At 47.2% G+C, this 26,786-nt stretch overlaps 2 long non-coding RNA genes across 3 annotated transcripts; both read left to right on the forward strand.

Annotated features, from left to right (window-relative positions):
- Window positions 1-470: 470 nt before the first annotated feature.
- LOC111098864 lies at window positions 471-3,576 on the forward strand. The gene is made up of 3 exons (XR_005369268.1): window positions 471-2,436; window positions 2,815-2,929; window positions 3,024-3,576. It is a non-coding gene; the product is annotated as an uncharacterized LOC111098864 (long non-coding RNA).
- An 8,765-nt stretch (window positions 3,577-12,341) lies between these two features.
- Window positions 12,342-24,171, forward strand: LOC119866869. 2 transcript variants are annotated; one of them, XR_005369269.1, is made up of 3 exons: window positions 12,342-12,883; window positions 13,778-13,929; window positions 22,513-24,171. It is a non-coding gene; the product is annotated as an uncharacterized LOC119866869 (long non-coding RNA). The 2 variants fall into 2 exon arrangements; XR_005369270.1 differs by lacking the exon at window positions 22,513-24,171 and adding an exon at window positions 15,417-17,300.
- Window positions 24,172-26,786: the final 2,615 nt, after the last annotated feature.

Raw genomic sequence — 26,786 nt, forward strand, 5'->3', positions numbered from 1 at the left:
CCCTCCAGGTGCCCCCGCAGGTGGACGCGGCGCCGCGGAGGGGCGGCCTGGGCGTGGTTCATCCCCGCGGCTTGAGCCCCGGCCGGGGGGAGGGGGCGACCCGGGGCGACCCGGGGCCCGGGGGGCGCAGACCGAGCTCCGCGGCTGCCGGACGCCCTCGCCGACCGCCCGGCCACTAAGTCGGCCTCGGGAAGGACGAGCCCGGAGCGGGCGGCCCCGAGCGCAGGCGCCCCCCCCCCCCCCCCGCGGACCCGCGGACCCCGGGCGAGACCCGACCCGCGCGCGGAGCCGGGGCGTGCGGTGTAGACGCGCCTGCCGCCGCCTCCGACGCGGGTCCGCCCGCCGGCACCTGCCGCGGTCCGTGCGCTGCGCCCCCAGCGGGACCCCCGTCCCCTCCCCCCGGCCGAGGGGCGGCGCCGCGGGACCAGGTGCCGGGACCGACTCGCCCTGGGCCCGCGGTTGTCGTCGCGGTGGGGCCGCGGGGCTCCAGCTGCAGGGCCCGGGGGGGGGGTCCCGGGGACCCAGGGAGTCCGGGGCCGTGGTGCGCTCGGCGAGGCGAAGCTAGACGACGAGCCCCTGAGCCGCGGCCTCCCGTCTACTGCTTGCCAACAATCCGGGGTCCGCTTGCCAGGTTTTGTCCGCCTGCTCATCCGAGGTCATCGAGTAACCCCGGGTCAACAGGTGCGGACGATGGGAGGACGACTGTCACCTCCTCCGGCTTCACAGCCAGAACTGCGCTAAGCCTTTTACATACATTCTGTCATTTGGTTTAAGTTCCTTTGTACAGATAAGGAACCTGGGACTTAGAGAACCGTCTTCCCTACCACGGGCTGTTAGAGCCAACGTGAGTCCTTTCTCGTTCCAAAGAGCGACTCTGTGTTGTCCTGTACATTAAGTGTATGATCCCTTCAACTGATAACTAGGGACGCCTGGGGGGCTCAGTGGTGGAGCGTCCGCCTCTGGCCCAGGGCGTGACCCCGGGGTCCTGGGATCGAGTCCCACGTCCCGCTCCCTGCATGGAGCCTGCTTCTCCCTCTGCTGGGTCTCTGCCTCTCTCTCTGTGTCTCTCATGAATACATAAATAAATAAACATCTTAAAAAAAAAAAGTGACATTGCTTAAAAATGTTAAAAATCTGCTGCGTGTATTTAGAAGGACAAGATACAGTCTTGGACCCTGAAAAGTGTGTAGATTAAAGAATGACAAATGAAAAATTAACGTACTTTAAAAAGCAGAAGATAAACATTGACACTGCAATCTGATGATTGTCCTAACGACCCGAAGGTAATGGTGACATGGAGAAGAACTACCACATGCAGGACGGAGGAAGAGAGAGATACCGGATACACGTCCAAGGAGCACGACTCCGAGCGGCGGGGGCAGGAGGAAGCGTGTTGGCGAAGGCGGGCCGCTGTGCACCCCCTGCAGGGAGTTGCCAGTGCACCTGGCCCAGGTGAGCGTGGACGTGTGAAGACGGAGGGTGAGAGCGGGCGAGAGGCCGAGACAGTCGGCGCTGAGCAGGACGGCGGGCAGGCCCTGTGGTCGTGCCCAGCCTCGGAAGTCAGACGGTAGGAGGTGATCTGTGACTCTGGAGGGTCACTCTGGAGCAAGGGACCGACACTGACGGCAGAAACCAAATACAATGAAATAACTTAATCTGGGAGGGAAGCGGAGACAAGGGGAGGAGGGAGGCTTCAGAGGCGGCCAAGGACTCAACAGAAGAGGGCTGCGGAGCTAATGAAGGGGGCTAAGGAAAGAATGGGACTCTTGGGATGGGGTGATTTGACTGATAGTAGATGAAATACAGACTTCTAGAAGTCCTAAAGGTTTTGGAGAAACACAAAGTTTTGAGGAGCCTGTCACAGAGCTCCTGGGCTCAGCTGGAGAGGCCAAGCCCTTGCTGACACCTACTACGGGCTGAGGGGTCATCCGCACGTTGGTGCCGGAGGAAGCTGCAGCTCTGGACGGTAAGGGCCAGAGTCACGTGCTCAGAGTGAGACGCAGGCCAACGGTGGGCCCTGGGGAACTCTCCCTGCCTCTCCTCCAGTTAAGGGATGGTCCAAAGAAAAGACTACCTGAAAAGACAGCCTGATCGTTAAAAATTAATTGTTCTTGATTCACATGTTTAACGTTGTGCTTACAGGAATACTCTGGCCAAATCTCTACCTTGGATATTACCTTTTCAGGTCATCATAACATCAACTGATGCTCCTGGATAATTGAATGAACGATGCCCAACGTAAGACTGTGATTGGTTTGTGTGATTTCATAAATGCACAAAAGACACATGAACTTACTCAGTGATTTTTACTTTTGTCAAGGTGAATATAAAAACAAATTGGACTTATATTGCTTTTTAATGAAACACCTCTAACGCTAGCGGAAGATGGATGCACAGTTATCAAATGCGCTTTGGCGATGATATTTAAGGAAACAGGTGTGTGACCTGAATAGCTATAGGTGGTCTGTTTTCTGGTTGAGAATTGATTTGTGCATTTGACCTGAAAGGAAGATATTAACTCTTTCAAGTCACAGATGAAATTGTTCTTGCATTGAGTAGACATATTTTGGGGAGCGCCCTCTCTGGGCTAGGCACTATTCTGAGTAGATAAGAGCAATAAAAGTCCCCGAGGTGATGCGTATGAAACAGACATGAGCAAAATAAGAAATTATGGTAATAGGTGCTCTTGTGGTAATAGAGGAAAAAAAAATCACAAAATGCCCCTTCAGTGTTTTGGAATTGGACAGTCTATTATTGCTTGTAGTCTAGTTATCACTAGAATTACATTACAACAGAGAGAGGAATCTTTTTCAGGTCAAATAGAAAGACCAGTTTTGCAAATATGTCCGGGAAAACCGTCAACTCACAAACCCAGCTAAGAAAAAGATTATGCATTTACAGGAGCCGGAGAAGAACAACAAATTCTAAGGTATTTATATCTGATGAGGCATTTAATCCTCCTGGCGACCCCGTTTAAATCCCTTTCTTCTCTTTGCTCACCTTTCCCTTTCTCTCCTCCCCAGTCAGAATTGGCGTCCTAGCAGAGAATTGTTTTAGGACTCCACTTTTTACGGAAAATGGGTAAAAATATATGCAAGTGATTAGCACAAATGGACCAGTGAACGAGTAGCCCGTGTTGATACACAGACACACGCACGTACGTACTCATGCGATAGAGTCAAAGGATTGCTTGTGAAGATTAATAAGATAATGCATGCAAGGTCTTAAAAATAAAGAAAAAACAACCTCTGGTACAGAGTAAATACTCAGCAAATGCCAAGTATTTTCCTGTTATTTTAACTGCCTCATTGTTTAGCTCACTGCTATCCAGACGGCTATAGAAACAAACTGTAGATAATACAGTAAATGATTCTACGCATTTTTATTGAGCTTTACATAACTTAGAATTTGTATTTCTAGATTATTTGTCTTGAAACAATCAGACTAAAGAAACTTCCAAATATGTGTTAAGGTATTTTTATTAAAATCTCAAAAGAGGGATCCCTGGGTGGCGCAGCGGTTTGGCGCCTGCCTTTGGCCCAGGGCGCGGTCCTGGAGACCCGGGATCGAATCCCACGTCGGGCTCTCGGTGCATGGAGCCTGCTTCTCCCTCTGCTTATGTCTCTGCCTCTCTCTCTCTCTCTCTCTCTGTGACTGTCATAAATAAATAAAAATGTTTAAAAAAAAAATCTCAAAAGATTTCATGATTTTTATAAGAAGGTCTAATCCCACAAGAAGAAGCTACTTTCCTTCTGTTCCTATTCAATCTGTGGGCACTCTTTAATGATTTGATTAAAATTTTGTTCTTTAACTTTCCATCTTGTGGGAAATTTGGAGGAAGTAACAGAAATGAACTGGTTGTGAAATACAGGGAGAGGAAAAAGGGAGAAGCATATTGTGACCTATGTGCTCAAAATGTCATGAGAAAAGTCTTACATTAATTCAGGACCTAAAATGTATGCGGTGATGATGTTCTCCTAGAGAAGTGGGCATTTAGCCTGGAGGAGAGGTTTGTGCTTTAAACGGCAATAGAGACACAAACTATGAGTTTTTGTGGAAATGGATAAAATGTAGAAATTGTGCTCACAATTGGATAAAGCAATGACTAGAGCCTTTTTCCCTCTAACTTTCATAGTTTTTTTTTTTTTTACTTATATTGACTTTGTTGCTAAACACATTTCCTGCCAATCAATAATACTTATTGAGTGTCTATCCTATATTAAGCACTGCACTAGGACGCAGTAGAGACAGCATTGCACTGATTGACTAGTAATACAACCAATGTCTCACTAGGAGATGAGAATTCTACTACTGCAAAATAAAACTGAAACCATTTCAATAGTAATGTCAAAAAAAATTAGACCAAATTGAGGTGGAGTGTTTATCAGAGACAATTATAAGTGATCGTCACGTTACATGGGAAAAATAAAGATATATTTTTGTTAACTACTGTTACTCCGGTCTGTAGCAGAGATTAACAAACTTATTCTCAGGACCCATTTACACTCCTAAAAGTCGCTAAGGACCCCAAGATCTTTTGGTTATGTGGATTATGGTTATACTTATTAGTAGTTTTAATATTAGGAAAATAAAACCAAGAAAATCTAGAAATAGTTCTTTATTAATTCATTTAAACATAAAATAACAAAACTGTTATATGACATTAGTTACATATTAGTATGAAAAAAAAAACTATATTTCCAAAGTAAAAAAAATGGGTGGAAAGAGTGACATTTTATTTTATTTTTTATTTTATTATTTTTATTTAATTTTATTTTATTATTTTTATTTGATTTTATTTATTATTTCATTTTTTTAATTTTTATTCTGAGTGACATCATTTTACAACTACACAAATCTTTTCAATGTCTGACTTATTAAAAATCATGTAGATTTTCATGTCTGCTTCTACAATCTGTTGAAATATATTACTTTGTTTGAGATAGATGAAGACAACCCAATCTCACATAGATACGCAATTAATGAAGGAGTATTTTAATAGCCTTTTTATGTAATTGTGGCTCTTCTATTTTGATATTACCCCCAAACTCAACAAGGGGTGGTTTCTTTAAGATTAGCAGCAATGTGGAATCTAGAACCACGTCAATAAACCTTTCTTATGTTGGTTCATCGGGAAATGTATTGTCCAAAAATTCACATATTTTCTTTAATTATATAGTACCCCCAAAATTACATTCACCGATGACCAGCAATCTCTTCAGAAAAGTCATGAAGTACCAGAAAGCTATCAAGCTCATAATTGCAGACAGAAGTTTTCCAAATTCTAATTTTTGCACGAAAGCTTGAATTTTATCACTGGCCACAATAGCGTCAGTTGTGACAAGCTCACTTCGCTCACGTTTGGGCAAATGTCTGCCAAGTCACCCAACTATGAATAATTGTAATTTGTTTGTCGAGTCGTTCTCTCCAGTGAAGAGTGTGCTCTGCGAGAAAGCCGCCGGCCCAGCTCACCTCCAGCAGCCCTGCCCCTGCAGGGGCCACGCGAGCCTCCGACGTCGGCCTCTCCTTCACCTACACGATACTTTTACTGAGGGTTGAGATTTAACACAATTAATACTTTTTACTGCTTAGTCAGGAATATTTTGAGGGATATTGGCTTTTTGTTCTCTTTCTGTGACTCTGTGCGGTTGGACCCCACGGTTACCGGTGGATTTGGGGACAGTGGCCTTGGTTCACGCTGAGGCTCCCGCGCAAAACCCTTTACAAAGAAAACAAACACCATCTTAATATTTTTTTTAATAATAAATTTATTTTTTATTGGTGTTCAATTTGCCAACATACAGAATAACGCCCAGTGCTCATCCCGTCAAGTGCCCCCCTCAGTGCCCGTCACCCAGTCACCCCCACCCCCCGCCCTCCTCCCCTTCCACCACCCCTAGTTCATTTCCCAGAGTTAGGAGTCTCTCATGTTCTGTCTCCCTTTCTGATATTTCCTATTTCTTCTCCCTTCCCTTCTATTCCCTTTCACTATTATTTATATTCCCCAAATGAATGAGACCATATAATGTTTGTCCTAGTATTTACATGAAAATACGTTCACCCTCTCCCATAGGGCCTTAGGGATGCCCGGGGGTTTAAAGACCATATTTTGAGAATTTAGTCTTCAAGTTTCTAATTTTACTCTTTGTAGGACTAACACACTGTTGTTACTCAGCAGCTATTCACTTGCAGATCTTTTCTCTGCCTGATTTCAGAATAAAGTAAGTCTTACACTATGTTGAACAAACATGTCCCATGGATGTTATTACAGGTAAAGGTATGGCTTGTGAAAATTTTGAATGATCAGATATCTAAATTTTCCATGAATATTATGCAGTCTCTCTCAAAAATTAAAGCAGCATATTCAATTATCAAGATATTTCTAGGATATTAATGAACAAAGTAATTTTTATATAGAGACAATTCTGCATTTGATGACATTAAAAATTTAATGTAACGTCTAATATACTGTCTTGGATCTGAATATAAACATTATTATAAGTCTATTGAATTTCCCTGGGTTTCTTATTAAGCCATAAAATATCTGTCGACATCTAAGAAATGAACATAAAAATATGTGTATGGTATGCTCAGAATTTTTCAGCTTTATGTCATATTTTTTCTATTAATTATTTTTTTCTAATTAACGAATAACTTGATTTTATTAATCGGTGACAAGTTTCCATTTCAAACAAAATTTAGAAATTTAGATTCAAGAGTCTCCATTATGTAGAAAATGATTGTCCTAGTAAGACACTGTTGGAAACTATACTGTTCTGGCAACATATGCAAATATCCATAAGATGGTGCTTTTGGATAAAGCCAAAAATTCTATGTTGTTTGCAGTCGATGCCATATTTTTAGATTTTGCTCTGAAGTAAATAACATGAAAATTAAATCTACATAAAAGAAAACCAGTGAGAACCCCTTTGTACACACCGATTTTTTTTATATGATTTAGTGGTTGGGGAAAATGAGTTAAAATCAAATGGGAGTGTGTGTATATTTGTACGCGTGTGTGTATAAAAATCATGGATCCTCTACCACAAGAAGACTTCACAGTTTTGCAAATAAGTTCCTGGCTTTTGTTTGTCAAATTTGGACCTAAAGAAAGACATGTTAAAGTGAGGAGAACACTGTGATTTTTTTTTATTTTATTTTTTTTAAAGATCTTATTGATTTGATTTAAGAGGGAGGGAGAGCAAGGCCACAGGCCCGGGCAGAGGCAGAGGCAGGTCCCCACCGAGCGGGTCACCGGCCCCAGGACCCTGGATGGTAGACACCCCCGGCCGCGCCGCCCAGACCCGGGAGCACGGGCCCACTGAGCACGGATGGTGTCCGCGGACTGAGAGGTTCCAAGGCCTTTCCCCTGGAGTCCAGGACTCCAGAGAGCCAAGAATTCCCGAGCCTGGGTTTCAGGGTGCAGTGGCCTGAGAACTGTGACCCGGGGGATCACATAGGGCCGCAGGCCCAGCTTGACAATCAAGGGGGACCAGAGGTCGAGGATGAACTGCACCCACCTCGCTGCCCCTTAACAACTAAGCGGGGATGGGATCCCTGGGTGGCTCAGCGGTTTGGCACCTACCTTTGGCCCAGGGTGTGATCCTGGAGTCCCGGGATCAAGTCCCGCGTCGGGCTCCCGGCATGGAGCCTGCTTCTCCCTCTGCCTCTCTCTCTCTCTCTCTGTGTCTATCATAAATAAATAAATCTTTAAAAACAAAACAACTAAGTGGGGAGCCTGTTCCTCAATTTTTCCCTAAACTCCTTGAACTGGCGTTGCGTCCACGTCACCCTAAGAAGTGTCGGTTGGAAGATATTGGCACCTAAAATCTAAGCATAATGATGTGCGTAAACCACTTATGAAAACTTTACGGGCCGGACGACGGTAAGGAGACTTGCTACCAGCTGCGCAGTGTCGGCGGAGGGCACCGGGCTCCTCGCCCCACGCCGTGGGCACGTCGCAGGTGGGGCTGGCGGCTGGGCACACCTGGGCTGCTGGGCCTCGGCGCCTGCGAAGCATCTGGGCCGGGGGCCCCCAGCGATGCTGCAGTGATAAGGGGCTCAGAAGTCCCGGGCGCCATGTCTTAGTTCACAAAGTCGGGGGCTTACATTGTGATGACAATCTTTTATTTTTCTTTTTATTAGAATTTCTAATTTTGACAGGAAAAAGGACTACAAATCTCAGTTTGTGCCTTTGGTGGCCGTGCCCCCGGGATCATACTCGTTCGTACCTGCACACGCGTACTCGGATTGTTCAGTACTGCATCTTTTTTGTTAAAGATTGTATTTATTCATTCATGAGAGACACAGAGAGAGAGAGAGACACGCAGAGACAGGCAGAGGGAGAAGCAGGCTCCATGCAGGGAGCCTGATGCGGGACTCGATCCCGGGACCGGGGGTCACACCCTGGGCCGGAGGCAGTTGCTCGACCACCTGGGCGTCCCTCATTTTTCTCTGTTAACTTAAAATACTGTCCTCCTACAAATTTTCTTGATAAAGATGTCCCTTTACAAACCCAAAATGATTTTTGCATTTCCAATTTTCACAAACATACAAATATCCATAAGATGGTGCTGTATCTTATTTAATCTGGTCGCGCTGAGCGCTAAACGTGTCCTTCACAAGCACAGTCACTAGGTTAGAGTCTCACCTTTAACAAGTCTCAGGATGTGGAGATGTCAGCATAAGCATAACCAGAATCTTTACCCACTTATTTTTCGCGTATCACACAATTGCTAAAGTGTCTTTACCCCCAGATTTAGTCACCAGCTCTAGGTGAAAAAAGTGATTGAAATTCTCATTTCAACTTTCACGTTCTAGAGAGTAGCCACGTTGCACACCCGTATAAGGCGAATAAAGTAGCTGAATGACATCCAGTATCCATTTCTACCAAAGTTAACGATAGAGTTTAAAAATCCTTTGGAAAAAAAATTTAAAAATAATAAAAATCCTTTGAAGCGGGCAGCCCAGGTGGTGCAGCGGTTTGGTGCCTGCCTTCAGCCCAGGCGTGATCCTGGAGACCCGGGATTGAGTCCCACGTCGAGCTCCCTGCATGGAGCCTGCTTCTCCCCCTGCCTGTGTCTCTGCCTCTCTCTCTCTCTCTCTCTCTCTCTCTCTCTATGTCTATCATAAATAAATAAATAAATAAATAAATAAATAAATAAATAAATAAATAAATAAATTAAATAAATAAATAAATAAATTCTTAAAAAAAATCCTTTGAAGCATCCCATCTGATGGCAATTAGACATGATGCCACATGCAAGCGCCTCTTCGCAGTGTTGGAGAAGAACACTTCCTAGAAGAACACTTCTACCCCCGGAGGAACCAACTCCACAACTTCCTCTAGTCGGTGCCCGACGCAGCAAGGGAGAGACGACTGAGGATGCGCTAACAATCCCCTGGCCCTTCCGGTCTGGGGTGAGGTCCTCCGGGGAAGCAGAGCAGTGATACCAGATCGTCGCTCGTAAGCAGATTTAATAAACAGAGCACTTGAATGTGGCCTCAGGGTCCTTTACTTTCGAGACCAACAATCTTAGGCCAAATGAGCCGCAGCCACGTGGGGCCACGGGAAGTGAGTGCAGAGTCAGGGGGATGGAGGTGGCTGTGCACGCGGCTCCCGCTCCCCCGGCGGCCGTGCAGTGACACACGAGCTGGCGACACGAAGGCCGACGGTCAGCGGCAGCAGCTGGGGCCGGGCAGGTGCACCTGGCCGAGGGGCGAGGGGGCGGGCGGAGGCCCTGGGGCAAGGCGCAGGTGATGAGGTGTCCGTCAGCACACGTCCAGCCTGGCGGTGGCCTGGGGGCGCTGGGGGCACTGGGGGCGGTGGGCTCAGTCCTGCTCGCCTGGCTGTGCTCGACCCGCCAACAGGTGCATGGGCAGCGACGGGACGTCCGGGCCCAGGCGGGGACCCCGGGTTGCCCCGTGTCCCCGAGAGAAGGCCCGAGGGCCGGAAGGCTGGCCTGAGGCTGCATCTCCAGGCCGGGGCCTCGCCAACCAAGGCCTCGGCCTTTCCCCGCGGGCAGCGACGGGCGTCGGGCAGCAGGGTTATATTCTTACGCTGTATTTCTTATGATAAAAACCACTCAGGTTGCACTGCAGACATGACACGAGGGCAGGCAGGAGGGAAGGCGGTGACAATAGAGGAGAGGGAACACCTGGAAGGAATTACAGGAGCTGCAACCGAGAGAACTTGGTGAAGAAGCGGGTGGTGCACCAGAATGAGAGGAAGATAGTAAGGCCCCCTCGTTCCTGAGTTGGTACAACAGTGGACTTTGGAAATTCTTTTAATTAAGAAAATTGTTTTTATCACATTTAAAAAAATAACCCTGTGGTCTTGGTCTTTCTCATCCCATGGAATCTTGAGCAATTCAGTCCCTTTTTTTCTCTTAAAAAAAAAAAAAAAGATTTAAGTCCCGACTGGAAGGCCAAATTCGTCTCCCGTGGTTTCTGTTTCATCCAGAGTCTGGGGCTTATTAGGTAAGCTTTGTCGAGTAGACGAAAATCAGCGTTCGTACCCTGGATCCTGTCCAAAGGATCAGAGTATCGGGTAAATTCCTGTTCCCGATGTCTGTGTCCCTTCTCTTGCAGGGTCCAAGTCCAGAGCTGCACACGGCTGGTCTCTGCGCACATACAGTAGGTTTCCAAGAAATGAAACAAAGAAGTGGTCGTGAACGTCGACAGCAGGAGGAAAGAGAACACTGATCTTTTCCTTCCCGCCCCTCAACACCGGGTCAGTCTGTAACGGGCAACGGGCGGCTGACACCGGGAGACCAGGGACGTTCCTGGCCCACCTGGCCCCTGACGGCCAGGATCGGGGGTGGCTGCGGAGAGATTCGTGGCTGAGACAGACGGAGCTCCGCGCGCACCCCCCGCGGGAGCCGGAGGGCCTCGGTCACGGGCTGACCCCCCGGGAGGGACACTTCAGGGAACTGCGGTGCTTCCAGGCTGCCGGGCGGCCCACGGCGCTGGGGCAGTCCTGCTCCCGTGGCCCGTGTAGTATTTTAACAGGAAACTTTGGAGCTGATGTCACACGTTGCCTGCACCGCCAAAAATTCGGGAAATCGCTGGACAAGTTTTGGGATAAAAAGGCAGCGTGTGTGTGTGTCGGAAAATGGAGCACGTGGAATCGCACCTCTGGTCCCACCTCTGCGACGATGAGGGGAACAAGCTGCTCACCGAAGCCCGGCCCCGGCACGCACGGCCTGCGGCGTCTGAACCCTCGAGGCATGTGCGTGCAAGTGTCCATAAAGCGAGGCACCTCGTTGGACTAGACCTTGCCTTGTTCGTGGCAAACGGAGAAGGGAAAGGTGTAAATGGCCATTTTCCATCTGTCGTTGTAGTGACCCAACTTTCAACCCCACGGGCTCCTTCGGCTGTTTCCTGGATTACCTGTGTGTTCTAAATAAGGCTCACTTTTTCAAGCTGCAGAACGAAGAGCAAACTCAAATATTTTCCCATTAATAAAACACTCTGAGGCAGAAAGCATCGGCGTATACGACGGCCACAGCCCTGTCGCTGGACGCGAGCATTTACAGAGCGCGAGTGGGGGAGCCTTTGGCTGGGCGGTGGGGCGGAGGCTCACTCTCCGTACAGGGTTTCCCACACGGATCTGCCCTAAGACAAAGTGACTGCCTAGACTTTACTTCCCTGATGACAAACACGCTTCGTTATTTTTGTCGTTTACACCCTGGGAGTACTACTTGAAAATAGTTCACTTTAATTTCTCTTAACAAATATTTAATGAGCACCTATTGCACATCAGGTACTGTTGCAGGCACCGAGAAACAGCGGGAAAGAAAATAGATTTAAAGAGGAAACTCAAGGTTCTGAGGTTCAGGGGCTCCGGGTGGCTCAGTGTCTGAGCAGCTGCCTTGGGCCCATGGTGTGACCCTAGGGTCCCGGGATCGAGTCCCACGTCGGGCTCCCTGCTGGGAGCCTGCTCATCCCTCCGCGTGTGCCTCTGCCTCTCTCTCTGTGTCTCTCATGAATAAACAGATAAAATCATAGAAAGAGAGAGCAACTAGCATTTCTGTAACACTTTTACCGTGTTCGAAGACATTTGGTAGCTATCACTGCATTTTCTTTTTCACCATAGTCCGAGGGGCGAGGGGGGCGGGTGGCACAGAGAGTTTAAATAATTCCCCCAAGGTTTACTTCTTTAATTGATAAAAACATTCTTCTAATTCCAGGCCCATCAGTTCCTCTTGATTACCTTTCATCCTCTAGCCGATTATCTTTCCCTAGATATTTGAGAATCACTGAATGAGCGGCAGCGTGGCCTAGGCTCTGTAGCTGGATTGTCAAGAGTGCAAATCCTTCCTGACACTTGGGTGGTTGAATAACAAACCGCCTACAATTCAGTGGAGTAAACAATAGCCGACGATTGTTTCCCACTTGTCGGTGGGTTGCCCTGACCCGGGCTGTGCTCGCATCTGCAGGTTGGTTTGGGTCGGCTCCACCGGCCCTTCATCCTCCAAGTGCCGATGCGCTCTCCAGGGGCGCCCATTTTACTGCAACGGCAGAGGGTGAGAGGACGAGCCATCCTTGCATGCGGGCTCTGAGCCTCTGCGTGTATTTGCCTGTTAGCATCCCGCCGGTCAAAGCAGATCACCCGGCCCAACCCGAGCCTTCCCAAGGGAGGAGACGGGGGGTACAGTCTGTCCACCCCACGCCAGAGCCCGTCACGTGACCAAGCTAAGTATCAACAGGATGGGGAGGTCAGGGTGGGGGCAGCGGGGCGGTGGGGGAGACTGAATTTCTCTGAACGATCATCTAATCTACCGCCGTAGCCCTAATATCTCTTACCTGGGCTTCTTAGGAAAACCGGCCTCACGTTGCTGTGAGAACTCAGCACAGCACTGAAGACGCTTGTCCCGCGTGGGTAAGCAGTCAGCACTCGTGCTCTGTCGGCCTCGGCCCACCTGCCGCCTCTCCGCCCCCGTGTTCTCTCCCACAGCCATGCCCGGGTCCGGGGAGGCACCTGGGTCTGGCCCAGGACGGTAGGTCTACACTCCAGCGGGGCTGGCTCTCGTGAGCTCGGCAGTGCCTGGCTCATCCGTAGGGAAGGCCCATCAGCAAGTCCACCAGGCTTCCTTCTCTTATTTAAGGCCCATGTGCTGGCTCAGCTTGTCGGTCCGTATGAGACCGCTACCTCCCAAAATACAGGAGAATGAGGTAAATATCCTTATGTGTTTTTTTTTTCTCTAAATTTTCTGTTATAAGCGAATCTCCTTTTCAAAAGAAGACAGAAGGAATTGCCATGGAGATGACTCAGTCTCAGTGACACCGTCCCGTGAAGCCTTCTCCAACTTGTCTTCCTTCCCCCATGACCGTCCGCATTTTCTTCTAAACCTTTACTATGGCAGCAACTAGGTCCTATGGGACTTTTATGTGACTTCTTTTTTCTTTCTTTCGTGTCTCACAAAGCATGATCTTCCAGGAAACTGTCTTATCCTTGCATCTTTCCTAACACAGCACGTGACACAAGGTAGACGATCCATGAAACTTGCTGAGCAGAGATAGGGTCAGGACAGAAGTGGGACCTCGCGGGAGACCCTGGGGTTTCACCTCCGCCCCACGTTTACATGATGTTCCCTGCAGCGATGAAGGTCTCGGTGACACCGTACTACGTTCTCATATGAATTAAAACGAAGGAGACCAGCAATAGCCGTTGCTGGTCCGTCTGTGGGGCACCCGAACTTGTACCTCATTAGGTGAGAGTGTACAATGGTACAAACGCTTTGAAAACCTGTTTGGCGGTTTCTTTTCCGTTTAGACATAAAATCACCACATGGGCCAGCAGTTCCATTCCTAAGCACGTCTTTGCCCTGGAGAACTGAGGCCCGTGCCCATGCAGAGACACGTCGAGGGATGCTCCGGTCGGCATTACTCATCAGCGCCAAAGCTAGAAACCATCCAAATAAATAGGTGAGTGGAAAAAATGTAGCCAATGCATGTGGCCTCTATGATAGAGGCCACGTGGATGAATCTGGAAACTACCGTGATGGGCGAGAAAACCCAGATACGAGCCGTCCGTATGTCTCATTCTGCTTATGTGAAAGTACGGAAATTGCAAGCTAACAAGCGATGGTTGGAGGCAGGTGGGCGCTGCCTGGGCCCCACGGGGCCTGCTCTGGGGCTACGCAGAGCCTCTGGGTCTCGGGTCATGGCAGCAGCTTCAGGCGCACGTCTACCAAAACCCAGCCAGCCACAGCTCAGGGAAGTTGTGAACACAACGGGAAGCTATCTAAAAGGCGTGGAATTGTGGCCTGGAGAGGACTGGGGTTTACGGGCCCGTGGTATTTATTGTGGAGCAGAAAGGACGTGATCCGGCTGAGGTCTGGTGGCCCCCGTGGCCCCCGTGGGCAGGTGGGCAGCCCGGCCCAGGGGGTCCCCGGGCGCACCCACTGCTGGCGGCAGGTGGGTAGCAGGTGGGTGGCAGCCTTGGGTGGGGGGCGAGCTGCCCACCCGGCCCACCCGCCTCATCTCCTCCTGCACACATCACTACACGAAGGGTGACGACGGTAACACTGCTCTTTCCAAACTCAGACTCGCTGTCGTGAAGACCGACGGCTGCCCAGGCCTGGGGGCCGAGCACAGGGCCAGGTCCCCCGCGTGTCCCCTTCTAACTGCAGGGCCCTTGCTTCTGGGCTGCCGGGCCTCCTGACACTGAGCCCGACAGCCGGCCCCATGGGGGACTCCAAGGACCAGTCGCGTCACTATAGGAACTATTACAGCCGTCCTATTGTGTCAACAGTTATTGTTATTCGTCTCTTCCTGGCTTCGTTTAGCAGCTACACTTTATCATAGCTTTGTAGATTTGGGGAAAACTCTCTCTGCATAAGGTTTGGTTTTATGCAGAAGCAGCCACTGGGGGTCCTGGCACATATGCCCTGCAGACAACGGGGGACAACTGTCGTAGTTTAGTCAGGGCTATGACGTTGCCGACGGTGGGTTCACCAAAGGTTGATCATTGTAAATTTGGGAGGGAATTTTCAGGTGTAAAATTGCATACACTAGAGGCAGTACAGGTAATTCCACTAAAAGAATTAGAAGTACTGGCAAAAAAACTGAATCAAACATTTCATACGCAGTCTCCAAGATTCAGAGAGGGTGCCCCGAGGTCGCCGTAGTGTCTAAGCGCTCACAAAAGCTAACAAAACCCAGACGGCTTTAGTGCGTCTTCGAGGAGCCTGTCCCTGATCCTACTTGATTCCCTCTTACGCGTGGTCCACCCGAACGCAAGTCGATCTTACATTTGTTTTTTCTTTCCTGCATATGAAGTTTACAAATCACACAGTAGAGTTTTCAGGGTCAGTTTCCAAAAAAAAAAAACCCAAAAAAAAACAAAACCACAACAACAAAAAAACTTTCCAATTTTCTATTGTCCAACCAAAAGTCTCTATTGGTTCCAGCTAATTTTTCGACTTGAATATTTCAAAGAGGTAATAATAAAGAACCACAGTCACGTGAGAGTCTTTGAAATTCTAAGAGACTATATGTTGGGGGATTCTTCGCCTGGAAGCACTGCTGCAAACAAATAGACTTTCCCCTGGCGAACGTATACCAACACATGTTTCCGCCAGCCACAAATTTTCAAGAGCTGGAATCGGAAAGAAAAAATTAAAGACCTAGTAGGAGGATACTAAATGACCAGCGTTTGTCATCCATTTTCCGAATCTCTCCGAACCCCTGCTTCTCCACGATGACGGGTCATGTAGGGCAATAGGAGGAAGTTCACAGCGTTCTGAATATACAGCAACCCCCCCCCCATCAAGTGCTGATTTGAACTCCAGAGTTCGTGTACTTAGATCTTCACATGCTCATACCTTGATGACAGTAGCCACTGAATTCAAATGGTGGGTCAGAGATTGGAAATACAGGCTGACGGGAAATATGAACCTTGCCCTCCTGTAGACGATAGCCTATGAACCATACGCATGCAATTCCGGCCCCAACGCTCTTGTCCATACTGTTCATTCTTCAACTGTGGGATCCCCGGGCGCTCTTCCAAAGCCACCTTTGCCCAACAGCCTTCCTTCTCATAACAAAGTCTCGTTACTCTGAACTGTCACGTCTAATCGCGCTGAGAGTTCGATACTCAAGGAGCTAGTAAGGGCAACGGTGATGGGAACGGCCGCCGCCAACCCAGGCATCACGCCCCCGGGGTGCAGATGGGCAGCAGGGCCCTGCCGCATGAGGAGCCTCAGCGAACGTCTCTCACCCGATCGTCACAAAGCCCCAGGGGTAGGCTCTGTTATCAGGCCCACGTTCCGGCCGAAGAGACTGAGACTCGACGTTACTAAGCGACGTCTGCAAGGTGGTTCACCTACGAAGTAAGAGCTGGACTTGGCCGCAGGTGGGCTGACCCTGGAAGCTGGCCTCCTGACCTCGAGGAGCTGCAAAGGCCGCGCTGCAGACACGACGGAGGTGAAGGGGCCGTCTCCAGCCTCTGGGCACAGGCGGCCTGAACGAGGCACGCTCCCCGGGAGACCTTCCATGGCCTCGGAGCACAGGGACCTGGTACAGGTTGCACCGCGTCAGGGCTCAGGGTGGGCAGCGGGGCTCAAAGTCCAGCGACGCTGGGGGCTGCAGACGTCGTAGGCCAGCAAGGAGACAGTACCTCAGACGGTCGGTGGATGAGAATGAAGCAGGTGACATGCCACAGACGTGAGGATGGCGTGTCCCGCACGTTCTAGGGAACGGAGGAGGCTGGGCAAGCGGCTCGAGGAGGTTCCAGGCAGCCTCCCCCAAGGGGGTGATAGCTGAACTGCCCACTCCCCAGGGAATCGTTTCCTGGTCAAGTGATTTCTAACATGTGGCCCAACACCTGTGAGGCAAGAGACATGGTAGACGTGAAAGGTCACTTGTAGCTTGGCTTGGGTACAAGCCCATGGTCCAGGACACAACTGAATAAATGCTAGGTAGCCTGAGGTTTGAAATTTGTTAAAAGATGTTTAATATGTTTTCCCCCAAAGCTTATTTCTGGAAAGTAAGTCAACCAAGTGTTGGTGAACAAATAAGGAGAAAAACCCCTGAAAGTAGAAGAAATGGGGTACTCCTTACACGGATTGGAAATCAAATTTTGAGATGATAGTGATTTGAAGATGAAAGTCGCAAAAGAATTGTTTGTTTGATTTTTGAAAATAGACACATTTAATTTTGAATTATTTTCCCTCCAGTGTACATTTCCTCGATTTCCAATATTATTCTATATTATTGAAATGGCAATGATTTCAGAATATTTAACATAATGTGCAGATTGTAGTCTCTTCATTAAAAATATAGTATAAAATTCATGATGCGTTTGTTTTCATTTAATTTCTATTTGTCTTAGGTTTTTTCATTTAGGTAAAACTGTTTTAGGTTAGAATCATCTCATTTTTCTTCCTTAGCAGCCTACTTCCCGTGACGCACAGTTCTCAATAGAAGCCCCGCGGTAACCCTGTCCAAATCTAACAGGGAAAAGGACGAGAAATCGCCGAGTACCTCTCTTGGCTTTGTACTGCATTCAAGCTTTTCTTACATTAGCGAAAGAAATTATGAGAACGAAATCTGTTTTATTTGTGAACCTGGAACAAAAGGACAAACTAGTGCAAACAAGTGGAAGATTTTCCTAAGATTTTCCTAGATATCTAGAAAGTCTTTAATTCTTTGGCTCATTCCAGAATTGATCAAGAGGTCCCCCAAGATTTTATGACCTAAAGTCCTTCTGGGCAAAGTACGGTAATTTATGAAGTCAGGCGAACCAGATAAAGGGCGCTCTGGTCCGAGAATGAGCCACAGCTCTTTTGATATAGAAGCCAAGTCACACACAAGTGCCTCAAAATCCAATTCAAACTGGCTCAAGCAGTAAGAAAATTTATTGGCTTATATGAGTGAGGCTCCAGAGGCCCGACTCTGGGTCTGCTTAATTCAGTCATTCCGGTTCTGCTTCTGTCACAGTTTCCCTGTGCCTTCCTCTGAATATTGGGCTGTTCCTTAGGCTGCTCGCTACGTACCAGGGAAAATACCATATTGCACATCACCTGTTACTACACCAGAGAAAGACAGAAACGACTCAGGGAATCATCTTATAATGACAAAGATGCTTCCCCCCCTCCCGAAATATTCAGCAAATTTCTCCCACTTAGCCAGAATTGGGTCACATACTCGCTTGCGACTGCATCTCGTAGCCCCTAAGGTAGGCCATGCGCTGATTGGCCGAGGCCTGGACCCCTGAAGCAATCACTGGAATTCACCTTCCTTTCAGACCGATCAGGCCACGCCCCGCAGAGGGAGGGATAAGCATTTGATCCAAGAAAACGTTTTGCTAGGAAGGAAGAAAGAGAACCAAATTGGTAGGACAAAGAAACATCATCAGCTACAAAACTGTCAATAATAAACTAAGTATTTAGTAGCATTTTGAGGAAATCAGTGGAAAAACCAACTCCCAAGAAGGCAAAATGTAGGTATAGTCAACAGAAACTCCGAATGGCTCAGTGTTTAAGCTAAGGACGGAAAGGAAGCAGAGTTAGCGGTATTCTCAACTATATGGTGAGAGGGATCTATCATCCCGCTTCCTCTACGTCTTGGGATTTCCAGGCTCAGATTAAAACGCCTGGGAGTACGCTTCCTGCTGGCAGCATTTCTCTTCTCTTTCAGTGGTTTTTGCCGTAATAATATAAGATACGGAATATGCGTATTCGTGATTAGATGGCTGGACGTACTCACTGCATCTTGTTACGACAAATCCCACATTCACAGAAGGTCTGATCCCGAGATGGTTATGCCTTGCCCGAGTCCACGCAGCCAGCTCAACGGCGGATGTAGGATTCAAACCCAAGCCAGCGAGACACTGCGCTTTCATCCTGGATCATACCCACTACCTTATGGGATACGGGCTTCTTCCCTTCGAGGGCTACTCTTCCTTTCTTCCTTCTCCTTTACTTCCTCCTACTTCTGGAGTTTATTCTGACGTCTTCATTATTATCCTTCTCTTGCAACGAGCTCCCCAGACGTCTCCTGACCGCAGGACAGCTTTCTCTTGGTTATTCAAGATCTCTTCCCCCACCTCTTTGTTTCTGCCCACTGCAGGCATCTAGAACGGTTCCTCAATGTTAAATTTTTGCGGTCTTATTTTGGGGGGTTTATTACAAGTGTTCTTTCCCCGTATCTGAGTAATTTAAATAATTTAAGGCGCCATTATTTTTCTGGTTGTACCTGTGACTTCATTGTGTTTCTTATATTACTTTTTGAATGTACTGTTCATTAAAAAATCCTTGCTGTATTTTGTCTAAATATACTGCATTTCATATCACAATGTTCAAAGTTTTTAGCCGTACTTGACTGAAATAAACTAGAACTGCAACAGGGAGGAGCCAATAATGAAACTCAGTAGATTTCTATTTCTATTCATACTATAAAAGCTAATCATTTTTATTATGTTACTTCATGATGTGGTATCCTCAGTAAAGTCGCTAAATATCGTGGGGAAATACTACATTTGAATTTCCATATGTTTTCACGGAAGATGCAGGTTTAGTTGAAGCTGTGACCTAATCGGGCAGAGATTTGGGCTTCTTGTATTACTGTTTTCAATGTGGATCTGGAATCTGAGTCTAGATGCTGCAGCCTGAGTGCGGCTGTCGTTGGTATTAGGAGACACCCTTCCCTTCCCCAGGACACGGGCATCCATCCCGACAGACAGCCAAGGTCATTAACACACGGGTGCAGGCGGCGGCGCTCCCTCGAGCTCTGCAGGGCAGACTGCACGCCCGGCCCCAAGACGGTGGCAGCGCGCCCGCGTGTCCCAGTGAACTTCCTCTGACACTGCTCCGCCAGCACAGAAAAATACTACAGGAATCACCCTGATTCTTTGCCTCTTTGCAACTGACAAGCAGGTATTGCTAAGATAAAATAAGAAAATAATTTGATCTTTTGGTTTTCTTGGCATCTCAGGTTTTATTGAGTGCCAAAAAGTCTTAACTATTTATCAAATTCTTGCCATTTATCAGAATAGTTTTATCAGCTTTATCGGAATCTTGCCATTTATTAATTTAAGCCCAAATTTCTCCTTCTGTCTTGATGGTTTGGGATGTAGCATTTCAACCACTCTCTAGAACAATATTCAATTAAATAACATTTTAACTGCTAAATATAACTGCTAAATTGCAAATTTTTACTATACTTTTTAAAGAAATCACATTCCTAGTGATATAATGGTAACATCATATTTTAATTGGAAGAGTCACGTTCTCCATTTGTAATTTTCTTGATTAGCATTGAAGAGGGTAAGACAAGGTAGATGTTTAAGGCCTTTATTAAAAGTTCTTGGGGTGCCTGGCTGGCTCAGTCGATAAAGTGTGCAGCTCTTGATCTTGGGATTAGGAATTCAGGCCCCATGTTAGGCCCAGAGCTTACTTTGAAAAAAAAAAAAGCTCTTACATCTGAAGAGTGACTAAAAATCAAAAAATCAGTTGGGTTTATTTGGCAGTGGAGATGGGGATCTGCATGCCCTTTATTTTAAATGAGATTTGTGATCTCTTACAATGAAGCAAAAGCCACCTCAATTTAACCAATCATTTATAAAAGACAATGATATAGAACATTTTTTTAAGAAGTGAAAATTATTAGTAAGAAATTAGAAAAAATTATAAAGAGGTACAAAATATGGGGAATTCAGAAAATAAAGGAGAAGCTGTGTGTGTGTGTACATGTATGTATGTGTGCGTATAGGATGTTTACATGTGTACGTGATGTTTGTGGTTCAGAAGTACAGTTTAAGTTTTATCTTGAAATACATGTTGAGTTGTTAATATTTACCATTCTCTTGCATTCTCTTTGGCTAATTCCCATGAAAAGATATTTATGGAAGACTGAAAAAATGTCTACAGATTAGTTATTGTTTCTATTATTAAATGCCCATTTTTTCTATATTTGTTGTTTTTCACCCTTGATGAGCATGACAAGGACTAAATATTTTATGCATTTTGGGGTTAAGTTGAAATAAAGCTTTGAGATTAGATTATAGATCTAATCTAATTTACTTATAGATTTAAGTCTATACATCTGTTACCTTTTTTCTTACAAAGCATGGATATGAGGAATGAGATTCAAATGTAACTAGCCACTATATTCATAAACATTTTAGATTTTTGGATAAACTTCAGATGCATAATTAGTTTGATAATGAAATTAGTTCAGGACACACCACCAATGCATATCATAAGCAGAATTTAAGCGAATCCCCAAACCATGAACTCACAAACTAAAAGATCTGTTAGTAGACAAATGAAAACTAAAATACTGAAAAATAAGACAATCTAGAACCAAAATTAAGTACCCCAAATGAAGAAATGAACATAAATCTCAGTACTTTTATTTTTTAAAATAATCTGTATACTCAACATGGTGCTGGAACCCAGAACCCCAAGGTCAAGACTTGCGTGCTCCACCAACTGAGCCAGCCAGGTGCCCCCAGTAATTTTATATCTTAAGCAATTCATACACGTGCAGGCTGGGTGTAGCTAGGTGTGGTGTATATACATGTAGCTTTAGGTTCTATGTAGTATAAAGAAAAACTAATATAGTAAATACAAGCTGCTCTGGATAAAAGTGTGCCAGCATATTAAGGGGCTGAAAGACAAAATGAGCATAGAAAGAATAAATAGAGATGAGAGCTTGTTATTAGAACCTCACACGAAGGAACAGGGACCAAGCATGTTGCTGATTGAAAGGTCAGCTCCAGATATTCAATGGTATCTTGAAATTCCCCCAAAAATCGATATTTTTTTCTATTTTAATGCTACTTAAGAGCATCTACAACAAATGCAGAATAGGATGAGCATTTGATAACACAAATAACAGCCTGTGGACTTTCTTCAGTCTTCCATATATATTTTTAATGGGAATTAGGCAGAGAATGGTGTTCTCTATCTGCTGTCTACCAAGCCCTATACTTGAGAGATGTTAGGATAGAAAATACTGAAACACAATGTTTTGTTTTATTTCATTCATTCCTCAGTACAATACCTGTTTCTTTCCACCTTGATAAATTCTCTTGGATATCCCAGAACGAAATTTCAAGGCATCCCAAGACTTATGTCTTTTTAGGGCAAAGCTAAGCGCATGATCTGAACAGATCTAGCAATTTTTGCTGGGGAGACGAGTTTTCTCAATCTGTTATCTTCTAGTTTCTGAAGCATGAAAAGGCCCATGTCTAAGGTAATTCGCTAGGGTAAGCCTGCTGGCTCTTTGCTGAGAGTCCAAGAGGAATAGCATTCATTGTGGCGATTCATCAGGGCTTAGAAGTTGGTTCTCAGATTTACAAGTTTAAAAACTTGACAGGTGCACTAACCACACCACTAACTACTCATGGAATCCGATGTGTATGATCAAATGCTTATTGTTTTACAAGGAGAGGAAGAATAATGCAGGTCACAAATTCTTGCCCCTATATAATGCATTTGATGCAGACTGTTTAAGGGAAAGCCATTTATTTTTTTATTTATTTTTTTTATTTTTTTTTAGGGAAAGCCATTTAAATCAAGAGTTTGGAATAAGCATGGAATCAGAGGAAAACGAGTTATGTTGGAGAAAAATAATTAGAAACCAAATCTTCTCCTAGCCCAGAAAACCTTGCTGCAGAAATAGAAGAGAAGGTGAGCAAGCTTATTGTTGAATAAGCAGTAAACCCAAATGTGACGCACACCACAGGCAGTCCGACAGCGGGACTGCAGAAGCAGAAAGTCACTCCGTGCGGCCCCGCAGACGGTCCACTGGGTAAATGTTCCGAAGGTGAGCAGCAACTAGCCCTTGGGAGAAGAGCCCCACTGGTCACGCACAGGTCGTCATAGTTACTTGGTAATTGGGATGACCATCTGTGTTAGCTAATGGGCTTCACCCAAAAGAAGAAAAAAATCGCTTATTTTATGACAGGAAGTCGTTTTGCAACTTGGAATGAGACTCGCACTGAAGTGAGGCCACCAACCTCCCACAGAAACTAGGAAATCGAGGCGTCATCTATGTCGATTTTACATTTCCAAAGAGATGATCCCTGGGTCATTGAGAAGCACAGTCTGGCTCCTCGAGCTAGCAAGAGGCTTGCGTAACATTTCTTTTTTTAATATTTTATTTATTTATTGGAAAGAGAGAGAAAGAGAGAGTGTGTGTGTGCAGATGAGTGGAGGAGGGATGGGGAGGAGGCCCACGGGGGGCTCTACGCCAGGACCCCAAGGTCAGACCTGAGCCAAAGGTGGAGGCTCAACCACTGGGCCACCCAGGCTCCCCAAGGCTTACCTAACTTTTAAAAATATATGTATACCATAGAATCTCACCTATATGCGGGATCTAAACAACCACAACCACCACAAAAACCCCAAATTAAAGAAAAAACCCACAACCCCCCTGAGTTTATGGACAGAGAAGAGACTGATGGGGAGGACAGTGGGGGTGAACCGGGAAGAGGGGGCTGGGAGCTTGTGGAGGTGTCATCCGGCCAGCACGACCTGTCACCGCCTGGGCGCCCGACCCCTGCCGAGTAGCGAGCACGTCGGGGACCCTTGCCATTGGAGGTGGCCTGGCCGCCTGTGACCGCGGTCACCGTCCGAGGCGTCCAGGGCGCCTCTCGCGTGGGGAGCCTTTCCTCCCCCGGAAGCAGGTGCTCCCGGGAGACCAAGACCGAGGGGGAGCTAGTGCCACACCCGTCACCAGGCCCTGCATAGAGGCCCAGCGACGTGACTCTGCCGGACACTCCAGTAGGGCTGCTCGTGCCAGCCACGACCAACTGCGCTCAGGGATGCAGAAATCAGAGCCAACTTGCTCTTGACAAAAATGTATTTATTGAGGAGAGCGCGAGAGCACGCACGTGCACCTGTGCACCGTTGGGAGGGAAGCCGAGAGAGGGACAGGGACAGGCGGACCCTGAGGTCGTGACCTGAGCTCAAGTCGGGAGTGGGCCGCCCAGGGGCCCCCGGTGTGCTCCTGGTTATGTCAAGATTTGTACCGTTCACTGGGTAATAAGTAACAATTTATAAAATCCATAACTTGTCAACATTATTTCCTGCATTTTTATAGACTTCTCCCCATTTGCTGTATGATTTGCCTCAGATTCCCACGTGCCGAGATGTTTCACAGGCAACAACTTTCCCGACGTGAGACAGGAATGCGAGACGTTCTCCTGTCGGGGATCATGACACGGGCTCGTCCCGAGGTGGGCGGACGGGGGTCGCCTCAAGCCCGAGCTGCCTGAGACCCGGCCCGTTGTCGTCGAGGGCAGATCCGTGAGCCTGGCGCGGTTCCGGGCCCTGAGCCCCAGGCCCTCGGCGGCTCCCCACGCGTATCCTATCCCGTGGCCACGCACTGCGGTTTGTAAGGACGCGCCCCGGGCCCCTGGCAGCCGCTGGGTCAGGGCGGCTCTTCCCAGGGCCCGGGAAGGTGGCAATCGCCACTCGCCTGGCACCTTCCCGCCCGGACCCTATGTCACTGCCCTACCTGCTCTTCCCGCAGCCCGTGCTCGTCGGGAGCCCTAATGCCCTCCCAACGCACCATCCTTGTCCTGCAAAAACATCCAGATCGTGTGGGTGAGCCCAAAACCAATGCCATCAAACTACGAGTATGTGCTTCCATGAAAGCGACCCCCCACGTGCTTGTCACGGCACAGGCCGCGAGCCCACCGCCGAGGCGCGTGAGAAGGGCAACCAGGAGCACGAGGTGTTAGACGTAACCATTTCTTAAATGGAAAAAAGGAAAATGAGGCTTTGTCTAACCGGGAATATTAAAGGCCAAGAGGCCTAGACGGTTTGGTTCTAAGGGGCTCGTCTGGATTAATTCGCTCTCTCCATCCTCCTCCTAGATTGTTTGAACAAGGAAACCGATGTCCGGAGGTATTAAATCCTCTTGTCGTGATATTACAGGATACAGCTCGGATTCCTGACGTCCTCCTGTGTCCCGGTAGTCATTCTCCCCGTTACGGATTTGCATCATTTTGTGTCTCACTACGTGGTGTCTAAGTGTGTGTCCCTTTGCGTTTACCCTCATTCGGTTCCACTTCCTGCATCTTTTATTTTTCATATTCTCTCCCCGTGCCCTATTTTCCGGTTCCTTCAGCTCTATCTTCTCGTCACCACATTATTTCTCACCTGTGTCTAATTAGCGGCTTCATCTTTCCGTTCGGGTTTGCTAATGTAAATTTTATTGGATTATAACATACATTTTAAAAGTACACAAATCATAGAGCAGCTTAATGTGTTTTCACAAAATTAACATGCCCAGTTCACCGGCACGTTAGCAGTGCCTCACTAGGCCCCTTTGTGCCCCATCCTGTCCCCTCTTCTTATTTCAAGGGTGACCATCATCCTGATTTAATGTAATAATTAGCTTTGCCAATTTTTATTTTTTTGAACTTTCTGCGAATGGAACCTTAGAATATATTCTTTTTTGGTTATGGCTTCCTTTTTCCAATGGTATATTTGTGCTGTTGTATGAAATCGTAGTTTGACCATTGTCACTAAGTTATAGCATCCTGTTTTTCTTTCAGATCTTGTTTTTTTTTAATAAATTTATTTTTTATTGGTGTTCAATTTGCCAACATACAGAATAACACCCAGTGCTCATCCCGTCAAGTGCCCCCCTCAGTGCCCGCCACCCAGTCACCCCCACCCCCCGCCCTCCTCCCCTTCCACCACCCCTAGTTCGTTTCCCAGAGTTAGGAGTCTTTCATGTTCTGTCTCCCTTTCTGATATTTCCCACTCATTTTTTCTCCTTTCCTCTTTATTCCCTTTCACTATTCTTTATATTCCTCAAATGAATGACACCATATGTTTGTCCTTCTCCGATTGACTTCCTTCACTCAGCATCATACCCTCCAGGTCCATCCACATCGAAGCAAATGGTGGGTATTTGTCGTTTCTAAGGGCTGAGGAATATTCCATCTTGTTTTTTTTTTTTAATTTTTTTTTTTATTTATTTATGATAGTCACAGAGAGAGAGAGAGAGAGAGAGAGAGGCAGAGACACAGGCAGAGGGAGAAGCAGGCTCCATGCACTGGGAGCCTGATGTGGGATTCGATCCCGGGTCTCCAGGATCACGCCCTGGGCCAAAGGCAGGCGCCAAACCGCTGCGCCACCCAGGGATCCCTTTTTTTTTTTTTTAAAGATTGACTCATTTACTTTAGAGAGAGAGAGAGAGCACAGCGGAGGGAGGGGCAGAGGAGAGGGAGAGAGTCCTGGTGGGGCTCAGAGCCCCCGCGGGCCCCGCCCCACAACCCTGAGGTCACGGCCTGAGCTGAAACCAGGAATTGGACACTTGACCTGCTGCGGCCCCCAGATGCCCCTGTAGCATCTTGTTTTTAAAAATATACTGGAATTTACTGATCACTTTTACTGCAGGTAGACCTTGTCATTAACCCCGTGTTGATTTATTCGGACAACAGCGCCCTGACTATCCCTGTGCACGTCCGTCCTTATTACCAACTGTACGCATTTCTTTGAAGTGAGTCCAGAGGAACAGAAACTTGTCCGGTGTGTGCGTGTCCCACACGAGGGGCTATCGGTGTAAATGTCCCCCGTCGTGTGTTCCACGTGCCTGTCGTCCTTTCTGAGATTTTTGTGGAGTTTGGTTGTGCAGTAAACTTGGACAAGTTTTGTGCATTTACCAGCCACTTCACTTTTCCTGTCTTTGTAATGCTATTTTTTTTTTTTGGCTCAATTTTCTCTTGTGTTTGTCTTTTTTTAATGGATTCATGCGCGTTCTTAAATATCCTGGACTTTTGTATAAACTGTTATCTAAGCCCTTGACAGTTACAG

This window comes from Canis lupus, chromosome 14, assembly GCF_011100685.1.
Source record: "Canis lupus familiaris isolate Mischka breed German Shepherd chromosome 14, alternate assembly UU_Cfam_GSD_1.0, whole genome shotgun sequence".
Lineage (NCBI taxonomy): Eukaryota > Metazoa > Chordata > Mammalia > Carnivora > Canidae > Canis > Canis lupus.